The sequence below is a fragment of the Loxodonta africana genome, chromosome 6, assembly GCF_030014295.1.
Source record: "Loxodonta africana isolate mLoxAfr1 chromosome 6, mLoxAfr1.hap2, whole genome shotgun sequence".
In the NCBI taxonomy this organism is placed as follows: domain Eukaryota; kingdom Metazoa; phylum Chordata; class Mammalia; order Proboscidea; family Elephantidae; genus Loxodonta; species Loxodonta africana.
In genome coordinates this window covers 103854248-103878341 of record NC_087347.1, presented here as the reverse complement: position 1 = coordinate 103878341, position 24094 = coordinate 103854248, and the positions used below count along the sequence as shown (strand labels likewise).

General features: G+C 38.1%; 1 long non-coding RNA gene and 1 pseudogene across 2 annotated transcripts; both read right to left on the bottom strand.

Annotated features, from left to right (window-relative positions):
* Positions 1 to 250: 250 nt before the first annotated feature.
* Positions 251 to 23899, bottom strand: LOC111749456 (uncharacterized). Of its 2 annotated transcripts, XR_010322320.1 has the most exons (3): positions 15153 to 23896; positions 12537 to 12637; positions 251 to 6028 (listed from the first exon to the last, which is right to left on the bottom strand). It is a non-coding gene; the product is annotated as an uncharacterized LOC111749456 (long non-coding RNA). The 2 variants fall into 2 exon arrangements; XR_002784611.2 differs by lacking the exon at positions 251 to 6028 and having other exon boundaries at positions 11693 to 12637; positions 15153 to 23899.
* LOC111749452 (diamine acetyltransferase 1-like) lies at positions 12655 to 15156 on the bottom strand (annotated as a pseudogene).
* Positions 23900 to 24094: the final 195 nt, after the last annotated feature.

The window sequence follows — 24094 nt, the reverse complement described above, 5'->3', positions numbered from 1 at the left end:
TCTTTAGGGACAGGAATGGGATCTTTCATTTAACACATCTTCCTAGTTTGTTACCCTGGGAGCAAGTTTGATGTCAGTTTCTCATTATGCGAATAGGGATCAGGCCCCAAAGTCTTACAAACATCATATATATGTGTATATACTCTCACCTCTAAATTTTCAAGGTAATAGAAAGTAATCTAATTATGTGGATAATTAAAAACAACCAAAGTGCAAGTTTAAAACTTGTACTTTTATGACTGCAAAGCAGGCTATCAAAATGACAGGGTGTCTGGATGGGATCGTTGCACGCACCCAGATTAAATGAGTGCATTAGTTGATTGTTTCTGGTATGAAGATAAGCAGAGAAAAGTATAATAAAGTTGACATTTAAGTGGACCTAATTAGGCTTCAAGTTTAACACTCTATTAAGATGAATGGGAAGGGGTCACCCCTGTTCAAGCTGCAGCATTGTCTTAGTGTGTCTGGATTTTGCCTCTGCAGACAACAGTCTGTCAACATACATTCTCACAGTCACCCCTGTAAAGCAGACTAGAAATTTAATTCTTTCAAAATTAAATTGCAGGTTCTGGAGGCCACAGAAAAATCCATGGGGAGATCATAAATTCTCCAAGTTCTGCAGCTGTATTGGTAATAAACAACAACAACAACGATGATACTTTCCCATGTCTACTGAAACTTTTGAGCACAGACCTCAGTCTTTCCTGAATATGATCTGGTGAAATGAACAACCTCCAGCTTACCATTGAAGGGCCCTGTCCACACAGAGAGAGAGTGAGTTGGCTAAAGTTACAGAGCATGTCCCTGGTAAAGCCAGAAATAACATGGAGGGACTGTTGAGCTTTTGTTGCAGCAGTCTGTCACTCACCAGGGAAAGGGAATAAGGAATAGTGATCTCATCCACTAAACTGAGTGAACATGCATTTGAAAGAAAACTCAGGAATCAAAGGACAACACAGCACAGAGATGTGTCTTCAGGGAAATGGCAGGGTAAATTCACCCATGCAGCCGTATGGAAATTGGGCTCAGCAGTGAGTGAATGGGAGAAGAGTTTAGTCATGGTAATGACCAAAGGTACATGGATGTGGACTTAAAATTATGTGACTCTGGAGCCATATTCACAATTGTCACCCAAAAAGCTACTGGGTCACTTATGCCTCTTTGGGATAGGATTCAGAAACTAGATGTCTGGAGACTGCGTGAGGAAAAGCAACATATGGCTTGAAATGTGTGGGTGGGTAATGGGTCATGATTTTCTGAGTCTTTGAAAGGGGTTATGGGTGCATCTTCTATTATATACTCAGGACTGGTAATTTCTAATTCTGGTTGTGCTAGATTGGATGCATGTCATTGGACAAATAATTTCACTTTGCTAAGTTACAGTTGCTTTTTTTTAAAATTAATAAAATGAAATACGACCTGCTTATCAACAGCTTAGGTTTTGTGGCTATATTATTCAGTAAGATTGTAGAGAGGAAGTTTTGGTGTACAAGTGGTGTCTAGATAGACTCATTACTACTTCCCTCTCTTTTCTAAATGGCTGTATTTGTGAAATTATTATAAATTTTGGAAATGCTTGAATGGGTCAAATAGTAATAAAATAACACCAGCATTTTTCTTTATTATAAATAAACCATGTATAGAATCATAGATCTTAGGATTTTAGAACTGGATTCTTTGAGCTAACTTACTACCAAATGCTAGGATTCGTTATTTCAGATCCTTAACTCATGATATGCCATAGCTTGAATATTTCTATTAAAGGAGACCTAAGAATAGGACATCCTTTCCTAGTATTGGTCATCTTGGGTTGTTAGTTCTCAATCTGACTCTTAATATTCTTTATGAAATGATGGTATATCTTGACTCTGGGCAATATGATGCTTCAAAGATTTCCCTTAAGCTTTAGTATTACATGAGGATTCAATGAAGCATTATAAATGTCCTCATAGTTATTACATCATTACTATTTGGTTGTTCCCACTAATTGAGAAGAAACAAGTTAGTATTCGGAATATATGCTTTTTCACAATATATTTCATCTTTTTATTTTTGCTTTAAAAACCCCCCTTGCAGTTAAGTCGATTCTGACTCATAGTGACCCTATAGGACAGAGTAGGACTGCCCCATAGGTTTTTTTTTCTTTTTTAGAAATAATTTTTATTGTGCTTTAAGTGAAAGTTTACAAATCAAGTCAGTCTCTCACACAAACACCCACATACACCTTGCTAAAAGAAAACCCAGTGTCAATTACTCTCCCCCCAATGAGACAGCCCACTCTCTCCCGCCACTCTCCCTTTTCGTGTCCGTTTCGCCAGCTTCTAACCTCCTCCACTCCATAGGGTTTTTTAAGGAGTGAGTGGTGGAGTCTAACTGCCGACCTTTTGGTTGGCAGCCGTAGCGTTCAATTACTGGGCCACCTGGGCTGCCTGAGCCGAGTAGGCACTGTTAATATACGCTTTAGGGAAAATCAAATTAATTGATGTTTATCCTAGTTAATTTTCAAATGTATTTATAATTTACTTTGCTCCAGAATAAGTTGTTTAATGCCATTTCCAATAACACAATGACAAGAAACAAAGAAATAGCAAAGAGAAATAAAAGGTAGTGAAAAAAGAAAGATAAAACTGGGTAGAGATACATATGTGAGGTCATTATACATTTATTTGTGGTGGGTCCCAAATTTGTCCCGGAACTTGCTAGCAGCCAAATCAAAAAAGAGAAATAAGATCAGTTACATGACTAATAATATCTGTTGTTGTTGTTGTTAGGTGCCGTTGAGTTGCTTGTGACTCACAGCCACTCTATGTACAACAGAAGGAAACACTGCCCGGTCCTGTGCCATCCGCACAATCATTGGGGGTCTTTCTCTTTTTCAATGACCCTCTACTTTACCAATCATAATGTCCTTCTCCAGGGACTGGTCCCTTCTGATAACATGTCCAAAGTATGTGAGGTGAAGTCTCATCATCCTCACTTCTAAGGAGCACTCTGGCTGTACTTCCTCCAAGTCAGATTTGTTTGTTCTTCTGGCAGTCCATGACATATTCAATACTCTTTACCAACACCATAATCCAAAGACATCAATTCATCATCAGTCTTCCTTATTCATTGTCCAGCTTTCTCACACATATGAAGCTATTGAAAATACCATGGCTTTAGTCAGGTGCACTTTAGTTCTTAAAGCGACTTCTTTGCTTTTGAACACTTTAAAGAGGTCTTTTGCAGCAGATTTGCCTGATGCAATACATCATTTGATTTCCTGACTGCTGCTTCCATGGGTGTTGATTGTGAATCCAAGTAGAATGAAATCCTCGGCAATTTCAATCTTTCCTCCATTTATCATGGTATTACTTACTGAACCACTTGTGAGGATTTTTGTTTTCTTTATGTTGAGATGCAATCCATACTGAAGGCTGTAGTCTTTGATCTTCATCCGTAAGTGCCTTCAATCCTCTTTGATTTCAGCAAACAGTGTTGTATCATCTACATATCAAAGGTTGTTAATGAGCCTTCCTCCAATCCTGATGCCATGTTCTTCTTCACATAGTCCAGCTTCTTGGATTATTTGCTCAGCGTACAGGTTGAATAAGTATGGTGAAAGGATGCGACCCTCACATACATCTTTCCTGATTTTAAGCCACAGGGTAGCCCCCTTGTTCTTTTGAACAACTTCCTCCTTTGGCTTTGTTCAGGTTCCTTATGAGCACAATAAAGTGTTCTGGAATTTTCATTCTTCACAGTGTTATTCATAATTTGTTATGATCCACAGAATGCCTTTTTGTAGTCAACAAAACAGAGGTAAACATCTTTCTGGTGTTCTCTGCTTTCAGCCAACATTCATCTGACATCAGCAAAGTTATCCATCCTTCTCTGTCCTTTTCTGAATCTGGCTTGAATCTCTGGAAATTCCATGTCATTGTACTGCTGCAACCACTTTTGAATTACCTTTGCAAAATTTTACTTGCGTGTGATATTAATGATATTATTGAATAGTTTCTGCATTCTGTTGTATCACCTTTCTTTAGGATGGGCACAAATATCTTCCAATTGTTCAGCCAGGTAGCTGTTTTCCAAATTTCTTGGCATAGACAATGAATATTTCTAGCGTTGCATCCATTTGTTGAAACATCTCAATTGGTATTCTGTCAATTCCTGAAATCTTGTTTTTCACCAATGCCTTCAGTGCAGCTTGGATTTCTTCCTTTAATACCATCAGTTCTTGATCATATGCTCTCTCCTGAAATGGTCGAGTGTTGGTACAGTGATTCTGGGCATTACTTCCATTTTCCTTTGATGTTTCCTAGGTCATTCAATATTTTGCCCTTAGAATCATTCAATATTACAACTCGAGGCTTGAATTTTTTCTTCAGTTTGTTTAGCTTGTTTTTTTCTTTTGGTTTTCTAACTCCCGATCTTTGTACATTTCATTATAATATTTGACTTTGTCTTCTTGAGCTGCCCTTTGAAATATTCTGTTCGACTCTCTTGCTTCATCATTTCTTCCTTTTACTTTATCTACTCTACATTCAGTGACAAGTTTCAGAGCCTCTTCTGACATCCATTTTGGTCTTTTCTTTCTTTCCTGTGTTTTTAATGAAATTTTGATTTCTTCACGTATGCTGTCCTTATTGTCATTCTACAACTTGTCTCTTTTTCAGTCATTAGTTTTCAACGTGTCAAAACTATTCTGAGATGGTCTCTAAATTCAGGTGTGATATCCTCAAGGTCGTTTTTTGGCTCTTATGGACTTGTTTTAATTTTCTTCAGCTTCACCTTGAATTTGCATATGAGCAATTTATGGTCTGTTCATCAGTTGGCCCTGGCCTTGTTCTGACACATGATATTGAGCTTTTCTACCATCTTTTTTCCACAGAGGTAGTTATTTTGATTCCTGTTTATTCCATCTGGCGAGGTCCACATGTATAGTCCCCATTTATGTTGTTGAAAAAAGTTATTTCCAGTAAGTGGTTGGCCTTGCAAAATTCTATTATGTCATCTCTGGAGTCGTTTCTATCAGCCAGGCCATATTGTCCAACTACTGATCCTTCTCTTTGTTTCCAACTTTTCCATTCTAATCATCAGTAATTATCAATGCATCTTTGATCAATTTCAGGCTGTAGAAGTTGGTAAAAATCTTCAGTTTCTTCACCTTTTGCATTAGTGGTTGGTTCATAAATTTGAAATAATAGTTGCATTAACTGGTTTTCCTTATAGGAGTATGAATGTTATCCTATCACTGACAGTGTTGTACTTTAGGACAGGCCTTGAAATGATCTTTTTGACAATGAATATGATACCACTCTTCTTCAATTTGTTGTTCCCAGCATAGTAGACCACGTGATTGTCTAACTCAAAATGGCCAATACCAGTCCATTTCAGCTCAGTAATCTCTACGGTATCGATCTTCAAGTGACCCATTTCATTTTTCACAACTTCCAATTTTCCTAGATTTTTACTTCATACAGTCCACATTCCAATTACTACTGAATATTTGCAGCTGTTTCTTTTCATTTTGAGTAGTGCCACATCACCAAATGAAGGTCCTGAAAGCTTTACTCCATCTACTTTGTTAAAGTCGACTCTGCTTTGAGGAGGCAGCTCTTCCCCAATCATATTTTGAATGCCGTCCAACTTGAGGGAGCCCTGGTAGTGCAGTGGTTAAGCGATAGGACTGCTCGGAAACCCTACAGGGCAGTTCTGCTCTGTCCGCTAGGGTCACTATGGGTTGAAATTGACTTGATGGCAATGAGTTTGGGTTTTGGTTTCCAACCTGAGGAACTCATCTTCTGGCACTATGTCAGACAACGTTTCACTACTATTCGTAAGGTTTTCACTGGCCAATTTTTTACAAAGTAAATTGCCGGGTTCTTCCCAGTCTGTTTTAGTCTGGAAGCTCTGCTGAAACCTTTCCACCATGGGTGACTCTCCTGGCATTTGAAATACCAGTGGCATAGCTTCCAGCATCACAGCAACACGCAAAGCCATCACAGTACAACAAAGTGACAGATGAGTGGTAGAAAAGTACCTAGAATATTAAAAAAAAAAAAAAAAGTCTTAGTAGTATCTGAAACATTAAAAAAAGCGTTGAAAGAAACTGGATGATTCCTGGTGCTGAGACCTGGGAGCAGTTTCTCCCATGAATTCTTTCAGGGATGACGCTATGATAGAGTAGAGAATATATTCAGCAAACTTCTTATAGTGAATTCCATAACAGATTTCATAGAATTTTTTCTATGATAAATTAGAAAAAGCCCAAGTGCAATTCATAAAAGCAATTAAATGGTGGCTATTCTTTAGTGGGACAGTGGTTAAGCGTTCACCTGCTAACCAAAAAGTCAGCAGTTTCAGTCCACCAGCCACTCCTTGAAAACCCTATAGGGCAGTTCTACTCTGTCCTATAGGGTTGCTATGAGTCAAAATCGACTCGAGGGCAGTGGGTTTTTTTTTTTTTTTTTGGTTATTCCTTAGTGCTTGGTACTTGGTAAGTTCTCAGTAAATATTTATTAAATGTATGGGCCAATTGATTGATGGAAAGTGGCTGCTCAGAAATTTAGAGACAATGCTCTGATCTACCAAGAAAAAAAAAATTGACATGTATAATTCCATCAGATATATTTATATCAATTTCTGTTCTTACTATTTTCAGTATTTTTGTGTAGAAGAGTTATTTATTGTGGGGTTTATACTTAATAACCTGTAGTTAGGAAACTGACTATGTAGTTTTAGCCACTATTACGAATTACTTGATTTCCTGTGACATACATTCTTCTTAGAGCTTGGAGCAGTATCCAGCCTGTAGCTGGTGTTCAATAAATGTTTATACAAAATGGATGTATGGGGTAATTTCTATTATAAAAGCCAAAAATCAAGTCCACTGTCAACGAGTCAATTCCAAGTCATAGTGACCCTACAAGACAGAGTAGAACTGCCCCACAGAGTTTCCAAGGAGCGGCTGGTGGATTTCAACTGCCAGCTTTTTGGTTAGCAGCCAAGCCCTTAACCACTGCACCACCAGGGTTCCCATAGTATGCCACCAGAGTTCCTAATTCCTATTATAACACGATTTATTTATGATGAGGTTAGGAGAAGGTCCTGTCCCCAAATGCCAGCATTGTATGTATTTTAATTATCTCTGTCACAGGAATTCTGTTATCTCCCCTTGTGAATTTTACCACCTACGAGTGTTCCTGTTTCTTTTTCACTGGTCCTTTTCTCAGAACACATACCCATCACTTCAGTCTTTATTATCTCCAACTATCTTCAAGAAATCAAATAAATCAATAACTCCTCAAACATTGAGAAGATAAAAAATGAGCCAAGATGAAAAACAATTGTTCTGATTCTGGTTGGAAATCATTTTACCAATATTTTTGCAAAACTAGTTTCAGTCTCTTGCGTATTGGCTTCCTCTCCTACTCTATCCTCAAGGCAGTCAATTGTTATGATAAGATAAAGGCAGCAAGGAATGGGTCAAATGTCCACCACAAGTTATGAAAGCCCAGTAAGGTCTCCAAACACAGATGAATATCATGCATGATGACCTCATTTTGGGGGGAAAAAGAAAAAATCCATGTTCTTTTCAATAACATAATATTTTATTTGTAATGAAAAAGCTTTCGAGAATCATTTAACTTTGATGTATGATGCCTTCAACTTAAGCTGAGAAGCAGTCTCTCCAGTTTTCAAAACAAGAGGCATCTTTCTGGACCCCAAAAGGAGGGAAGGGGAACAAATCCCAAATAAACAAATTTAACAAAACAAAACAACAAAACGTGGTCCGCAATCTCCAGCAGACCCGTGGAAATATGGAGCGCTTGAATGCTCAAGTGTTTGCAAAAAGTTCTGCTCTATTCATCTTCACTAGGCTCACCCCACCGGCAGTTCCACCCCTGTCAGGAATATAATGGCGCACAATCGCGAAGCTGCCCTGCGCTTGTAACATTCACAGGTTCTCTCTCCCCCCAAATTTGAGCTGAGGCACTTTTCCTTTCTAAAGAGCAGCATCTGGCCTCTTCGTGCGCTCATTTGCATGCCAATACTGGATTGCTCTCCCAGCGCACAGCTATTTAATAGTGGTGCTGGTGTCCGAGCTCTGGGAACAAACCAAATGGTTTGGGTGTGCTTTTGTGTGCAATGCGGGTCGTTGCTACAGTGTGCTTATTAAGAATAGTACACATTCATTATAACAAGATTGCTCTTTTGCTCAGGGGCCATCATGGCGCATTCTGTAAATGAATTAACAGTAGCATGCATTTGTGTATTATGGGCCCAGAAGATGCATTTGTTTATTAAATAAATCTGCAACATTGAAAGTATAGTTGAGAAAAAAAAAAATCCAGAAAATAATCAGAGTGCGCATGTACAGTAGCTATTTGTTTTTTTTTTTTTTTTTTAGAAACCTCAAGGCCTTGGCGAGTTTTCCTCCTTTGTTTCTTTTAAATAACCAAAGATCACAGGCCACTCTATAGACTAATAGCCTGCAAAAATTGATGTAAGAAAAAAAATATATATAGAAGCCAAACAGTTACAGAATCATTAAACATTTTCAAAAGTGGTATTGTAAATAATCCCATACTTTAAAACTGAGTTAATACTGATTTTTTTGGTTTTCTTAAAATTCTTTTTTTTTCCTTAAAAAAGCTGTTATTACTATTTTTAATTTAATTTTTATTCTTGGTTGAAATTTAGCCTGCATCATATATGTATACACACACATGTACACACACACACACATTCATATGTATCTATATCTTTTTTTTTTTTTGATTGAACTTTGCTTTCTTTTGAAATAGAAGCTTTGCTTTTGGGGCATTCAGCTAATATTGATCCATTTATTTCCAACTTTGCGGCCCAGGTATAGCTAGTACATTAATAAACATGAGTCAGCCTGGTGGATTTTATTTGGGTTAACTAATGATTTTTTAAAGCCCAATGGCAGGTCACAATTGCATTGAGAACGCAGGGTATGTTTTTAGATGTGGTTTCTCTTTATTTCTTTTCATTTATATTTTGTATCTTGCTGTCTTTAATATGTAATCTGATATGTTGCCCACTTAAAATATAATGGAGAGAAAGTGGAAATACTATAAAATATGAAATGCTAAAAGAGTCTAAAACCACAGCAGGGCTAATAGGAAGTCCTAATAAAATCAGCCAAGGGACCATGAACAGAAGAAAGAGTCATATATTCAAATATTTGAAATACTTTATTAAAAGAACCAAGGTCTTTAAAATCATAAATTGATTTATTTGCTTCCTTGAAATATTTCTATAAAATCCAGGGGTACTAGATTAAATTTGCTAAAACATTTTTAAAAGCCTGGTGGAAGGAATGCATTAGGAGTTGGAGATTTTTAGTTTAGCAAAAGATCCATGGCACCATCAAAAAAAAAAAAAAAAAAAAAAAGCCCAGCTAATTAGTGTGTCTGCGTGTCTGCAATATAAAAAAAAAAACACGGTGAGATTTATAAAAGATATTCCATATGCAGCAAAAAAATCCATATGCAGGATTATACGTTTCTCCCATGCGGGACCTGAAACACTTACCATTTTGTCCTTACAGAAATAATATTCAGCTATGCTATTTATTGGGGGGGGGGGTCCCAAAACAACAAACTACAATTGTAAAAATTGATTTGAACATTATGGAAAGGAGAAGAAAATATTTGAAAACCAGGTTTGTTTTCTTTCTTTTCTCTTTTTGGTCAAAAGCTCTATTTTCCCCAGCATTTTATTTATTCCGTTGCAGCTTTTGGAGCCAGCCAATCAGAAAGTCTGTAAGGGCCTGGGCCCAGGCTGGGTGCTGAGCTCCAAATGCGATTCCAGTCCTGACAGGGGGATTATAGGAAACAGATGACTTACGCTTCTAATTTGTGGCCTTAAATTGCAAACAGAATTTCAGGAGTCGAGCAGAGTAATAAATGGCAATAGAAAAAGCCACACACAGCCAAATCAGTATGTGGTGGTTGTAGGTTAAACTAAATGGGAAGAGACAGGTTATGATGGTTCAGTGTATTACAGAGAAGAAAGTCTTAAATTACTAGTGCTGAGAGGTATTGCTCCATGGCAGACAGTATTGCATTGTGTAGTCTACAGATATCACAAGCAGAACAATAAAAAAGCAGGTTTAACATAGAACCTGTTGCTGGAGGAATGTTTTTTTTTCTTCTCTCTTTTAGAAATGAAAGCGGTGTTTTATGTTTGTTTTGACCTCTGCTGTATACTTGGCCTCTTAACATCTGTTTTCTACCGTTGCCGTTTTTCACACCAAATTAAATGTCGCAGAGTCTGATAAAATAAGTTCAAAATATGTCCAAATTATTTTTGTTGACTTCCAACAAATGTCTCTGTAACTCTCTTCACACGGAACAATACCATCTAAATGCCAAAGTAGAAAATTATTTTCCTTTCAACATTTTAAGAGCTAAAAATAAGGAATTTGGAGGTGTAGTTAAACTCGGGAAATATTGCATTGGCCTTTTTGGTAACTCGTATGACTGTTTCAGGCTTGCTTTAAGGCTGTCCCGTCATATGAAGTTATGTGCATTTATTGGATAAAAATTCCAGGAAAATTGTTTAGCAACAGCATATGAAAAAAAAAAAAAAGCCGTTATTCACAGCTGCTTCACACCGTAAATACCAGCGAGAATCAAACGAGATCCACTGTTTTTCATGGGGGAACCAATATGAATTTCTTGTCCTTCATAATTGCTGTATGTGTGTGTTTGTGTGTGTATGCGTGAAAATACAGAGTAAGAGATGATAATGACACGAATTTCCACTGTCATAAAAAGTCATGCTGTCGTAAGTTTGTGGTATGAAAATAAAAAGATGTCACTGATTTTCAGCTTCATATCCAATAAATGTTTTAATCAAAAGAAAAATTTTGGTTTTAAAGAATACCATCCCTTTCTTCTTTTAAATTCAACATATCTGCGTATTGGGATTGACAACTAATTCAAGATAAAGATTGATTCAAAAACAATTACCCCATCCTATAATATTTATTGCCAATATATCAGAATAACACTTTCCAAGCAAATGATAGAAATGGGCTAACTTTAGTCTACAACGCCACACTGAAAGTGGGGTACCTATAAAGCACCGTTTTCCTTCCACTCTCCTTGTGAGTAAGAAATCTATCACAGAAAAACTTGGGTCTTTTAGACTATTATACTCCCCCCCCCCAAAAAAAACCCCAAACCCACTACTGGCAAATTGATTCTGACTCATAGAGACCCTATAAGACAGAGCAGAACTGCCCCGTAGGGTTTCCAAGGAATGCCTGGTAGATTTGAACTGCCAACCTTATGGTTAGCAGCCGTAGCTCTTAACTACTTTGTAACCAGGTTTTCCTTAAACTATTATATGAACTTTAAATCCGAAGCTTTTATTTTATATACTGAAGAAAACCTGTTATCTGCCTAGTAACCTAGGGAAAAATAAACTATTTTCATTGTAATATTAAGCAAATCTGTTCATAATCATTGAAGAAGACTGGCTAAATAGATTTAGAATAATCATTTGAAAAATAATGCTTGTTAGAACCACTTTATATTCTGTGCCTTGGTAATATCCGTGTAGGTTATAGCTATTTCTTTGTAGATGGTGTGCCTTTGTTTTTAAATCACCTGGCTAAAAGAGAAAACAAACCTTAGTTGAAAGCTTTTGTCTCTAACACAGAAACCTCTTTTCATGCTTGTCTTTTTTTTTTTTTAAAGAAATGCTCTATTATTATTTGTGTCATAGTGGGAAGACTGGGTCTCTATACGGCCTGAACCTTTTCAAACAGGAGATAGCTTTTGATTTTGTACGCCTTCAACACCGATCACCTAATTAAATCTGATATCTCTGGCTGAAGCAAAATGATTTGTAATAGTTCTTTGGAGTTTACTTAATTAGTTTTGATGTCTTTTGTGTGGTAAATGTAGTGATACTTTCTAAAATGGAGCCACAAAAAGAGAAGGCAAATGCAGCCTGGGGAAAGGATAGGGGAGAGGGAAGGTGACCGGGAGGACAAACCAGTTTGACCAGACCATGAAATCAAGGTGTAGTTCCAACACAAGGGCTTGCAAACCAGAGTCATTCATTAGCTGAGAACATCAAGCAGATCTGAACTGGAAAAAGGCTTCCTGTCAAATGTAGGCTCGGGCATCTGTCGGGCCTCAGATTCTACACCTTGATCAGCCCAAGACACTGACACCATTTTCCTTAACAAACACCAACAGCCTTTATTCTCCTTCATTTTAACATTTCTCAGGGGCTGGATTCGCTTTCTTCTCCTGCTCTGTAGAGAGTAAAGGGAGCTTGTTAAATTGCTTAGATATTTTGACTGAGGTTGCTCTTTGGCCACTTGCCTGTAGTAACAGTGTCAAAGCATAACTTGGTATAATTGCTATATTTGCAGTCAGAAGAGTGTTCTGTTTTTATGTTCAAGCTGCTGAATAAAAAGGAAGTGTCATTTTGCAAAATTCTGTAGATTATCCTTAAAGTTCAGGCAACATACAATTGATGTCATACCTGGTATGGCTTACCTTCATTGCCAAGATGCAGAAGAGGGAAATAGTGTTGAAATAATGGGGTTTTAACTATGTCAGTTAAAAGCTGGTAAATTCCTTTGTTTCCTAGGCTGTGCCTGGAAAACAATAAAGTAAAATTAAACTTAAAAATGAAAGCAGCAGAATTGGGTCCTTTATAATTTAAAAAGTAACTAGAAAGCATTAAAGATTTTAATTGTCCATTGTGTCACAATTTATGTAGAGTATGGATTTTTTTTTTTTTTTATGGATTAGAAATCCTGGTGGTGCAGTGGTTAAGTGCTTGGCTGCTAACTGAAAGGTAGGTGGTTCAAATCCACCAGCTGCTCTGTTGGAGAAAGATGTGGCAATCTGCTTCAGCAAAGATTACAGCCTTGGAAACCTTATGGGGCAGTTCTACTCTGTCCCACTGGGTCACTGTGAGTTGGAAAGCGACTGGACAGCAATGGGTTTAGATTAGAAATGACAATTTTTTTTTTAGATCAAAGCGCAGTTTATTAAAAAAAGATTTAAAACTGAAACTCTACCAGCGTGGTCATTGTACACATTTAAATGACTCACAAGAACGAAGCTTTTATTATTTTTTTCCTTCCAAGATCTCAGCACCTTGTTGTTTGTCAAAAGACCTTCACCGAAAAATCTGACTCCAAACTGCACACAAAATAGACGGCCTTGTAAACACATGCAACGACGCCATTGGTAATAAAGCTCTGGAGTTGGAGCCCGTTCTATTATTCCACAGTTTATTATTATAAACAGGATAGAAAGCAAGAGTAGTTGAGAATTTATTCTGAATAGAACTGAACTTGTCATTATCTCCACCGGCACTCTGCACTCCTCTGCTGCCGATTTTAGCAACATTGCTTGTCATCTCCAAGGGTCTCCATCCCTCTTCCCTGAACAGATCAGAAGCACCTCTTCTTTTGTAGAAGGTGTTAGACGGCTCCTTGCATTCTGCCACCAACAAGTGCACTCTGCTGCACTGACATTTCACAGCAACCTGGCTTAGAATCTTCAGAATTTCTGATCCTGTGCCAAAGCCTCTATAATCACGAAGAAGTCCTCAGGATACACTAGCTTGCCAATGCATGGGTCCTATGTAAAACAACCAACCAACCAAACAAAAAAACCAAGAAACACACACACAAAACATTAAAAACAACCCAAGCCTATAGCGGGCTAGTCATCCCTACTAACAGCAACCCTATTCGACAGAGTAGAACTGCCCCATAGGGTTTCCAAGGAGCGGCTGGTGGATTCCAACTGCAGATCTTTTGGTTAGCAGCCAAGCTCTTAACCACTATGCCACCAGGGTTCCAAAATAGTGCGCGGCCAAACCAACAACGTTGTGTCCTCCCGGAGTCCAGGGCTCTCCGGGCACTTCTGCAGCTCTTTCTCGGCTAATATTACTTTCTCTACCACATAATCATATTTAGCCCGTTTTTTGATCAGCCGCAGGATATCACTGCAGTTGGTGGCGGTGGCTGGGCAGATCACGAATTGAGCCATTTTCGTCTTTTGCTTTTCTTCCCCTTTGCGGATCAGGCCCTGTACTTGACACAGCAGGAGGCGGTGGTTCCTCATTCGTCTCCCCGAGCGTCCTCTTCTCAGTTAGGCTGGCGCCATGACCCGGCAAGCAACAAAGAAGTTTCAGCAGAGAGGTGACTAGAGTCGTGCTTTGAGAAATGACGATTTTTTTTTTGATGGACCGCAGCTTAATACAGATGTGCATAATTTACAGACCTTAGCAATATCCATTGTGGAAATGAAGATTGTAATGGAGCTGTTGTATTGATAGGTAGTAATAGATGGCAATCTAAAACCATATTTTTCATAAAATTCACTTTCCAGAGGATAGGGTTCTATCCAGCCTGTATTTTGTATGTTTTCATAGAGTTGTTATATTAGGAAAATCTGCAAAACCGGAGTTGTTTGTTTTTCCTCTCCTCGATCCATACTCATGGCCCTGGAGTCGATGCTGACTCATAGCAACCTGTAAGGACAGTGTAAAACTGCCCCACAGGGTTTCCAATGCTGAAATCTTTACAGAAGCTTCTGCCACATTTTTCTCCTGTGCTGCGGCTAGGAGGTTCCAACAACTGACCTTTCCCTTAACAGCCAAGCACTTAACCACTGTGCCACAAGGCAATGTGAAATTGGAGACAAATAATAATGGTGAAAGACAGGAAAACAATGGCGATCCTTCTGGCCTTTTCCACGAAAGATGCACACATGCAGGTCTTCAGTGATGAACCATGCAGAGCGAGTGCCAACTAAACATTTCATAATACTGGTGGGCACGGGCTGGCAACGCTAACATTCCTTAGTCTGAGAAAAATGATTCTTCCAGTTAAGTAGATCTTCCCTGTGTCTCACAAACCGTACCAAACTGCATGCTACTGGCAGGTAATGGCTTGTAATTAGCATAGCAGGCAGGTAATGACTTGAAATCACCTGCCAATTGTTTCTGAGTGTTTGCTCTGTTTCAAAACTTGGATGAGTGAGGAAGTCATGGGTGGGCTATAAGGATGCAAACAGAGAAAAGGGGGGCACATAACTAGGAAACCTCTTTCTGAATAGAATTTCTGTCCATTTGTTTCTTATTTTACTCACATGCCTTTCCTGAGCAGCTCCAAAGAGGCACGGAGGATTGGCAGGTTGCATTACCTGCCTGCTGCTCCAACTGGGAGAGAGAGTGCCTGTTGAGAAATTGTGTGCCGTTTTGGCATCAAACCAACGTTCTTAGTTTCAGCCTCCTCTGTCGAAAACCGGGAATGAAAGAGCAATGTTAGTTCAGCTTGTTTGAAAAGAATCATGAATTACTCAAAGTCAGATTCCACTTCCCCATTACCACCCACTTCTTTCACTTTCACGAGCCTTCCCCAACCTCATGGAGAGCTGTTGGTGTTGAAGCAAGAATTGCTGGGCAAGGAGCCTATGCAAAACTGAGGCTGGATCACTTATCCAAGGATCCCACAAATGTGTTAGAATAGTGCTCATGCACAAATATGTATATAGGGACCAAGTGAGTAACAAAATAGAACGTATTAAGAGACAGGTGGGAGGAGAGGAAGTAATGGAGATTTGGACAGTGTGTAGCTGCTCTAAACTTGAGCAATGGCTATTCTGCTCCAGTCAGTTGTTGGAATATGGGCACAGGGTGGCCAGATTTCCTGTGTTTTTAAAAGGGACCAGAAATCTGGAGTTTTACATAAAAATCTCCCATTTTAAAGCGCTGAAACTAAAACAAAATTTAAATATTTGCATGGATGAAACAAAACCAGTGGCCTGATTTCAGGCCACAGGCTGCTAGCTGGTGATCTCTGTTTTAGATTATATTTTTCCAATTTGGCATCTTTTATTTTCATAATCTCAGTAGACCAGTAGAGGAGATGAAACGAAGTGTGGACTTACACACGCAACAAGTGTTACGTGGCTTTTAAAAATTTCTTATGATTGTTGTATACAGAGGCTTGGAAAAGCACCTGGTAGAAGGTGCCTCATGTAGTGTCTGCTGGGTTTTGGGCTTTCTCTGTCACCTACCTGTCGTCTTCCCTAGTCCGATCATGTGGAACTCTTTGAAACTTACTTTTAGAGAACTACTGGGTCCAGACTGACTGGTTCCGGTAAGTCATTGTTAATGACAATCAGCTGGTCCAGGATTCCCTCCGGCCAGCAGTCCCATGGCTCCAAAGAACACAGTTTAGGAGCTGGGAAGCCCTGGATTTCATTTAATCTGGGCTCTGCCAATTTACTATCATGGTAGCCCTGGGCAAGTCACTCCATCCAACTAAGCCTCTGGTTTCCTCATCTGTAAAATAAAAGTAATATACCTACCTTGCAGGACTGGTCAGGATTAGAGAACAATGCTTAAATTATTCGTTTTATTAATCTTTCATTTAACGTTGGAGTCAACAGCCAGATAAATACCTTTTACTAGTTAAAATCCAAACCAGAAAGAAATTTTGCATTTATTTGAATTCAAACCCTTTTATGCTTTTCCAGAATATTTGAATAAAATTAGGAAAACTTGTTGGTAAAGTTATTTTCAGTTTAAACAGTATCCAGTAAAATCATACTCGAAGTCTAGAACACGAATGCTATTATACGATGAGTTTTCCCTTTAAAAAATGTTCAAAAGCTAATCAGAGTAAAATGAATCTAGCTTTTCAATATAAAGTCTAAAGGAAAAACTTGGCATCCTTTTATTTTGGTGCTTGGCCTTTTGGACAAAATGATTTTTTTTTTAAACAACTGGGTTACTGTTTTTTTTTTATGTACAAGTAAGAAATGTACATTTCTAGCAGGTAAAGGTTAATAGAAATAAATCACGTATAGCTTGGGAGTGACACTGTAGGTGAAATTGATCACTCTCAATGTGCCAAGGAATGGAGGCAGAAGAACTCCAATGGGTGTTTGGTAAATAAGAGAGCAAGATTTTGGTGGCATCTTCATCAACATAGCCTCAAAAAGGTCTTCGTGTTCACTCTTTGAGCTTTCTTTCTGTGCAACTGCTGCAATTTTAGAAGTTTCTCACTATTTTGTATCAAACTACAACATTACTTGCTTGTCAGTTAGGTTATTATTTTTTTTAGGGGGGGAGGAAGAGTAGTAACATAAGTACTCAAAGCTTTATACTTAAGCTAGAAGAGAAAATTGTATCTATAGGAAGACAAAAGTACAATTGGCCTAATTTGTTCTCTTTCCAAATGCATATTTTATATATAGTTGACTGAGCAAGTTCATGGATACCTTTGTCCTTTTTCTGCCTACCATCTCTTTTGTGTAATAGGTTGTCTTTACAAATAGAGATATTAAATGTAGTCTGACATTCAGCGACTAGCTTTTAGTCTTTAGATTTGATTATATATTAATTAAGGTCAGATTACAGCCTTATAGTTATTTGAGGTTTCTTGGGATTAAAGATAATTTGACACCTGAATTATCTGAAGATCCAGTTTGGATTAGAAAAAGCAAAACTGAACCATAGCTATAGAGAACCATGAACTGGATTTATCAGTTGAATTACATGGACTATTTAAGGACAAGAGAAATGGTGTTTTTTAATCCATTACCTTTTTTTCCCCCTGAAGCATGTGACTATAACAGAAGGGACTTAATAACTGTCTGATGGCTACAGCTCTTGAGATATCACTCATCTTCCTCATCTATTTGCTCTTATGTGTGTTCATCTCAATATTAACTGGAATATTAAGTGATAGATTTAGTTTTCCATCAGGTAAGACTCTAATAAAATTGAAACAGAGAAATCCAAACACATTATGAACAATTGCATATAAAACCTGCAATTCTTAGATAGTTTGAAAGCATGAAAATGAAAAGATAGCTCTCTGCAACTATGGACAACATCATGTTTGTGTTAGGGAAAAAAAAAATCCCTTAAGGTCAAATTAATTATTCTGCTAAATAACCCGAATTTCCTGTTAAAATTTGTGAAAACTTAAAAAGTAGAAGAATTTAAATTGCACTGCTAAAAAAAATTATATCAGGTACATCCAGATTTTATGAGTCCTTATCAGGGACTCATGTACGTGTTCTCCAATTCAATTATTTTCTTTTAAAAAGCTAGCTTTGGTGGGACCAGGGTGGGAGAAGAAGGTGGAGGGAGAAGGAAGCTCAAGAGGCACGTACATAAATTCTCTTAATTTCTGAGAAATGTGGGTCTAACAATTACTTAAGACAATACAGTTGATATGGCTGTCAGGAAGGACTCTTTTCAAAAGAATGTTTTTATAGAATATCATTGTGACACTTTTCTCAGATGGATGTCTTTAGCACTGTTTGATTAATGTAACATAATAAAAGAGATGCACACCAAAGTGTCTGTGCATGTCTTGTTAAGTATGTTTGATTCATTATATGTGGTTCTCAGTTCTTTCCTCTTTCCGCAGTTCATTTTTTATCATTTCAATAATATATCTATAAATATGAAAAAGTTGGCACTTTCAAAGTCTTTGACATATATGGCTATTAATTCATAACTCTAAAAAATTGTATCTTTCAACCTGTCATTCTAAAGCTTGTAGAGTTTATTACAGTAAGTAACCTGTGTTAGAAATTAGATTTTGAACTTTAGCGAGAAGATAAATAAGCTCATGAACGTAAAGTTAAAGAAAAGATACCTAGATATAGTGCTAAAATAAAATTACATGAAAAGATCACTTACTAAAGATTGTAATTTTAAACTCCCTGAAGATAACATTGAGGTTTATATTGGTGACTAATTACCAATTATTTTCCAACTTCAGATATCAAATGTTGTACAAGCTTGTAATAAAGAGCTATCAATACAGAGTTGTTAAAAATGGGTTAATGGATTAAGCTTCATGGTTTACAGATCAATGAGACACATAGATGGTTTTAAGTCAGGGTGTTCTGAAGACAAAATAATATTTATGTAGCACACATTGTGTGTTACTGTTTCAACAAAAGCCTTATAAGCTAGGTGCTATTTTACAGATGAAAAGCTGAGGCTGGGGGAACATGCCCAAGATCACACATCTGTTAAGGGACAAGTGCTGGGCTTGGAACTTAGCAGTCTGGCTCCAGAACTTTGAACTCCTTATTATTATTTTAAACCCTTTGTCTTCCATTTGACTCCAGCTCGTGGTGACCCCATGTGTGTCACAGTAGATCTGTGCTCCATAGGGCCTTTTTTCTGAAGTGCCTCTTTGTGAACTTGAACCTCCAACTTTTCAGTTAGCAGCTAAGCACATTAACTGTTTGCATCACTGTTTGACTCTTCATATCCTTTGTTGTTGTTGTTGTTAGGTGCCACCGAGTTGGTTTCGACTCATAGTGACCCTTTGTACAACAGAATGAAACACTATCCAGTCCTGTGCCATCCTCACGATCACTGAGCCCATTGTTGCAGCCACTATGTCAATCTATCCCTTTGAGGGTCTTCCTCTTTTCCTGCTTTACCAAGCATGATGTCCTTCTCCAGGGACTGCTTATTCTTAATTACATGTCCAAAGTATGTGAGACGAAGTCTTCACATCCTTGCTTCTAAGGAGCTTTCTGGCTGTACTTGATATCTTTTAGTGCATAGGTAATAGCTTGGCCCTCTTTACTTCCCATGTTCCTTTCCCTGGTTCAATTCTGAAAATAATGGCCAAGCACCAGGATAGCAAGTCTGGAATGTTCCACGTAATAAAATCTGACTCACAGATGATTTGGGGGTTTTGGGTGCCAGGCCAGCACATCATGTATGAATAAGCTTGTGGCAGAGGCTGAGGGTGAGGCCGGTGGACATGGTTTATGTTGGAGCCTCAGGGTGTTCTGGGTGAGTCATGTGCACTAAACAGCAGAGTCATGAACCATTTACACCCACCCAATATCAGGTTCACTCTGAGGTTGTTCTACCACAGCCATTTTACAGCTCTCTCTAAAATCACAGAACTTCTTTTGGCCTTTTCAGCAGATGATCATGGAGAATTAAAGAATAGATGGCCCTAAGGTCCTGATGGTTCTTTTCCTGGCAGGTTATTCCTCCGTCTGAGCTAAGGCATGTGCCCAGATGGTACTTTCTTCTGTCCAATGCAGCATGGAGGGAGATAGTCGTCTTGGGGGTCAGTTAGATCAAGGTCTAGCTTCAGCAATGCCATCATTCTATCTGAGACTTTGGCTTATTATCCTTGGATGTAGCGTCCTTACAAAAATATAAAACTTACAGAATGGGATGAAAGTTGTTTTATGCATTTATGGGAAATTAACACAGAAGAAATTTTAACATCATTTTCAGTGGCCGCTTAGCCAATTGCTTCAGCTCAGAATAGACTGATGCCAGATCACTAATTAGGGATGTTAATTTTATTCTTCTTGGTATCCATTTGGAAACCCTGGTGGGGTAGTGGTTAAGTGCTACGGCTGCTAACCAAGAGATCAGCAGTTCAAATCAGCCAGGCGCTCCTTGGAAACTCTATGGGGCAGTTCTACTTTGTCCTATAGGGTCGCTATGAGTCGGAATTGACTCAACGGCAGTGGGTTTTGGGTTTGGTATCCATTTAGTGTCAAACAGGAGGAAGAGATGGTTTAAAATGTGCACAAGTCTTTCTAAAACTATAAATAAAGTCAAAAAACCTAGGCAAGGGCTAAAAGAGGGTCAAAAGAACAAGATTCAACATTGTAGGCTCAAAGCACATGCGGCACTTTTTGGGAGAGGAGAAAATGTGTTCAGTCCTGCTCTGGTCAAGAGTTGTCTGTCTGTAGTTTAGCAGTACCTTCAAGGCTCTGTACTCTTCTACTCAGCCTCGGTCTGCTATTGCTCATGATCAATGCTCTCATGCTAGACAGGGAAAAAACCAAATAAAAAACCAAACCTGTCGCCATCGATTTGCTTCTGACTCATGGTGACTCCGTGTGTTACAGAGTAGAATTGCTCCATAGGGTTTTCTTGACTGTAATGTTTATGAAAGCAGATCACCAGGTCTTTCCTTCCTGGCACCCCTGGGTGAGTTTGAACCACCAACCATTAGGTTAATAGTCTAGTGCAAACCATTTATGCCACTCAGGAACCTCATCAGGGAAAAGGGAGCCAATGACATTGCTTGGGATAATAAATTTGGGGGACACATTGCTAAAATAAATAATAAAACCATAGTGCAGAGGAACCCTCTGGTTTTGGAGATAGAGAATTGGAAAGAAAAACTCTGTAACTTTAGAGTGTAGCAGTCCTCTCCAGTGTGTGGTCTGTGTACTCCTGGCTAAGTTGCCTCACATTTCTGGGTCTTACTGTCCCTTAGAAAGAAGGGTCTGGACCCAATGGTCTTTAAGGCTGCATTGGAGTTTGCATGCAATCAACTCTGGGCTTTTCTAAATAAACAATAAATAAACTTGTGGTAACTGTAGAGAAGGACTGTGTCCTTGCTGATAATTGTAAAGTCCATGATGTCAAAATGCAGGGTGATAAAAAGTGAAGTTGAAAAATGAGGAAGGGGTGTGACAGGGTGTAATCTAAATAGTTTTGAAGGGGTGTGCACTTTTTAGGATGCCTAAGGTCAGGGTTGAAAAATATGTGTCTTCTGCTAGCATATTTCAAAGTTGGCTGAACTACTTTTTGGTTAAGGATGACCTTGTCCAGAAAGAGGGGGGACATTAATTAAAGCAAGGACAGCTCCAAGGCTCAGATGACACTTTTTCTACGGGAAGAAAGCTTTGGATAATAGTTTTTATATCGAGGCTTCTGAAGAGAACACTAGACTTAGCAAAGGTTAAGATTTCACCTGGAAGGAGGCATAGAGAAGCAAGGGAAAGAGAAGAGATGTAAGAAGCTTATTGTTATGTTAATTATAAAATATATCAAATTTATTTGTGGAATTTGTATGTTTTTAACATATATAGAAGTAAAGAGGAGGGTATAATCAATTTCCATGTACCCATCATCAAGATTCACCAACCAGTTCATGGCCAATGTTGTTTTATCTATATTTTCCCTTACTGCCATCAAGATTATTTTAATGCAAATCCTTCCTGTTGTTATATAATTTCAGCTGTAAATATTTCAGCACATATTCCTAGGAGTCAAGAACTCTTTTATTTAAAAAGCAACAGCAGTATTATTTTTACACTTAAAAAATTAACAAAAAAATCTTTACTCTCATTCAGCATGCAGTCGGGGTTCAGATTTCTTCAATTGTCTCATGTATGTTGTTAGGTGCTGTCTAGTTGGTTCCTACTCATAGCGACCCTGTGTATAACAGAATGAAACACTGCCTGGTCCTGTGCCCTTCTCATGATCCTTGCTATGTTTGAACCCATTGTTGCAGCCACTGTGTCACTCTATCTCATCAAGGGTCTTCCTCTTTTTCACTGACCCTCTACTTTACTAAGCATGATGCCCTTCTCCAGGGATTTGTCCCTCCTGATAACATGTCCAAAGTACATAAAACAAAGTCTCCCCATCCTGGCTTCTAAGGAGCATTCTGGCTGTACTTCTTTCAAGACAGACTTGTTCATTCTTCTGGCAGTTCATAGTGTATTCAATATTCTTCACCAACACCATTATTCAAAGGCATCAATCCTTCTTCGGTCTTCCATATTCATTGTCCACCTTTCACATGCATATGAGGCGATTGAAAATACCATGGCTTGGATTAGGTGCCCCTTAGTCCTCAAAGTGACATCTTTGTTTTTTTTTTAATACTTTACGCAGGTATTTGCCGCAGATTTGCCCAATGCAAGACATCATTTGATTTCTTGACTGCTGCTTCTATGGGTGTTGATTTCGGATTCAAGTAAAATGCAATCCTTGACAACTTCAATCTTTTCTCCATTTATCACAATGTTGCTTATTGGTCCAGTTGAGAGGATTTTTGTTTTCCTTATATTGAAATACAATCCATACTGAAGGCTGTAGTCTTTGATTTTCATCAATAAACACTTCAAGTCCCCTTCACTTTCAGCAAGCAAGATTGTGTCATCTGCATATCACAGGTTGTTAATGAGTCTCCTCCAATCCTGATGCCCCATTCCTCTTCATACAGTCCAGCTTCTCAGATTATCTGCTCAGCATACAGATTGACTAACTATGGTGAAAGAATACAACCCTGATGCATACTTTTCCTGATTTTAAACCATGCATTGTTCCCTTGTTCTGATCTATCTCATATATATATTTTAACAATTTGCGTGAATCTGGATTCTAATAAGGTCCATACATGACTATTGAATAATATCTCTCTTAAATCTCTTTTAATCTATAGGCTGCCTGCCTTCCATCTTTTTTTTTTTTCCCCTTGACATTTATTTGTTGAATAACTGGGTCATTTTTCCTGTGAATTTTCTGATTTTAATGATATAATATCTGTGGTGTCTTTTGACATGGTCCTCAGTCTATTTGCTGTAAATTGTCACTTGAGGACATGATTAGATTTAGATTCAGTTTTTTTTTTTTGGTGAATATTCTTCCTAGCTGAGTAGTGTATTCCTGTCAGAAGACAAGCAACGTCTGGTGGTCTCTGTGTGTTATTAGTAACCATTAGGGATTATTATCTAGATACCTTAATTCATTAGAGGTTGCAATATATTAATTTTGTTAGTATAATTTCTTTTTAATCTATTAGCTGAAATATTCCTATTACGTGAAATTTCCCCTTTTTGGTTACACTGAGAAAGTATATACTTATTTATATATGAAACTTAGGATAAATACATGATTTATCCCTTATTTATCAGTTCGTAGCTTGTCTCCTTCAAAAGTGACCAATGAGAATCGTGGGCTTTTTTTTGTTGTAAAATATTAAAAAATGTTTATCTTCGACTTTTAAGTCAGACAGACATAAGTTTGAATCCTGGCTCCACCACGTTACACCAGAAAGAATCTTTCCTCCTCTTTCCAAGGTTAAGCTCAATTCAGTTTTGACTCTCAGGGGTCTCCTCTGCAGGGAAATGTTCTCTAACTTTTTTGACCAGGTCAAAACCTTACCAATGTGCAATTGCACACCCATTTGTTTAGTGCCTGTCTTCTCTGCTAGACTATAAGTCCCATGAGGGTAGGGGCCGTGTTTTATTTTAATGCATTACAACCAAAACCC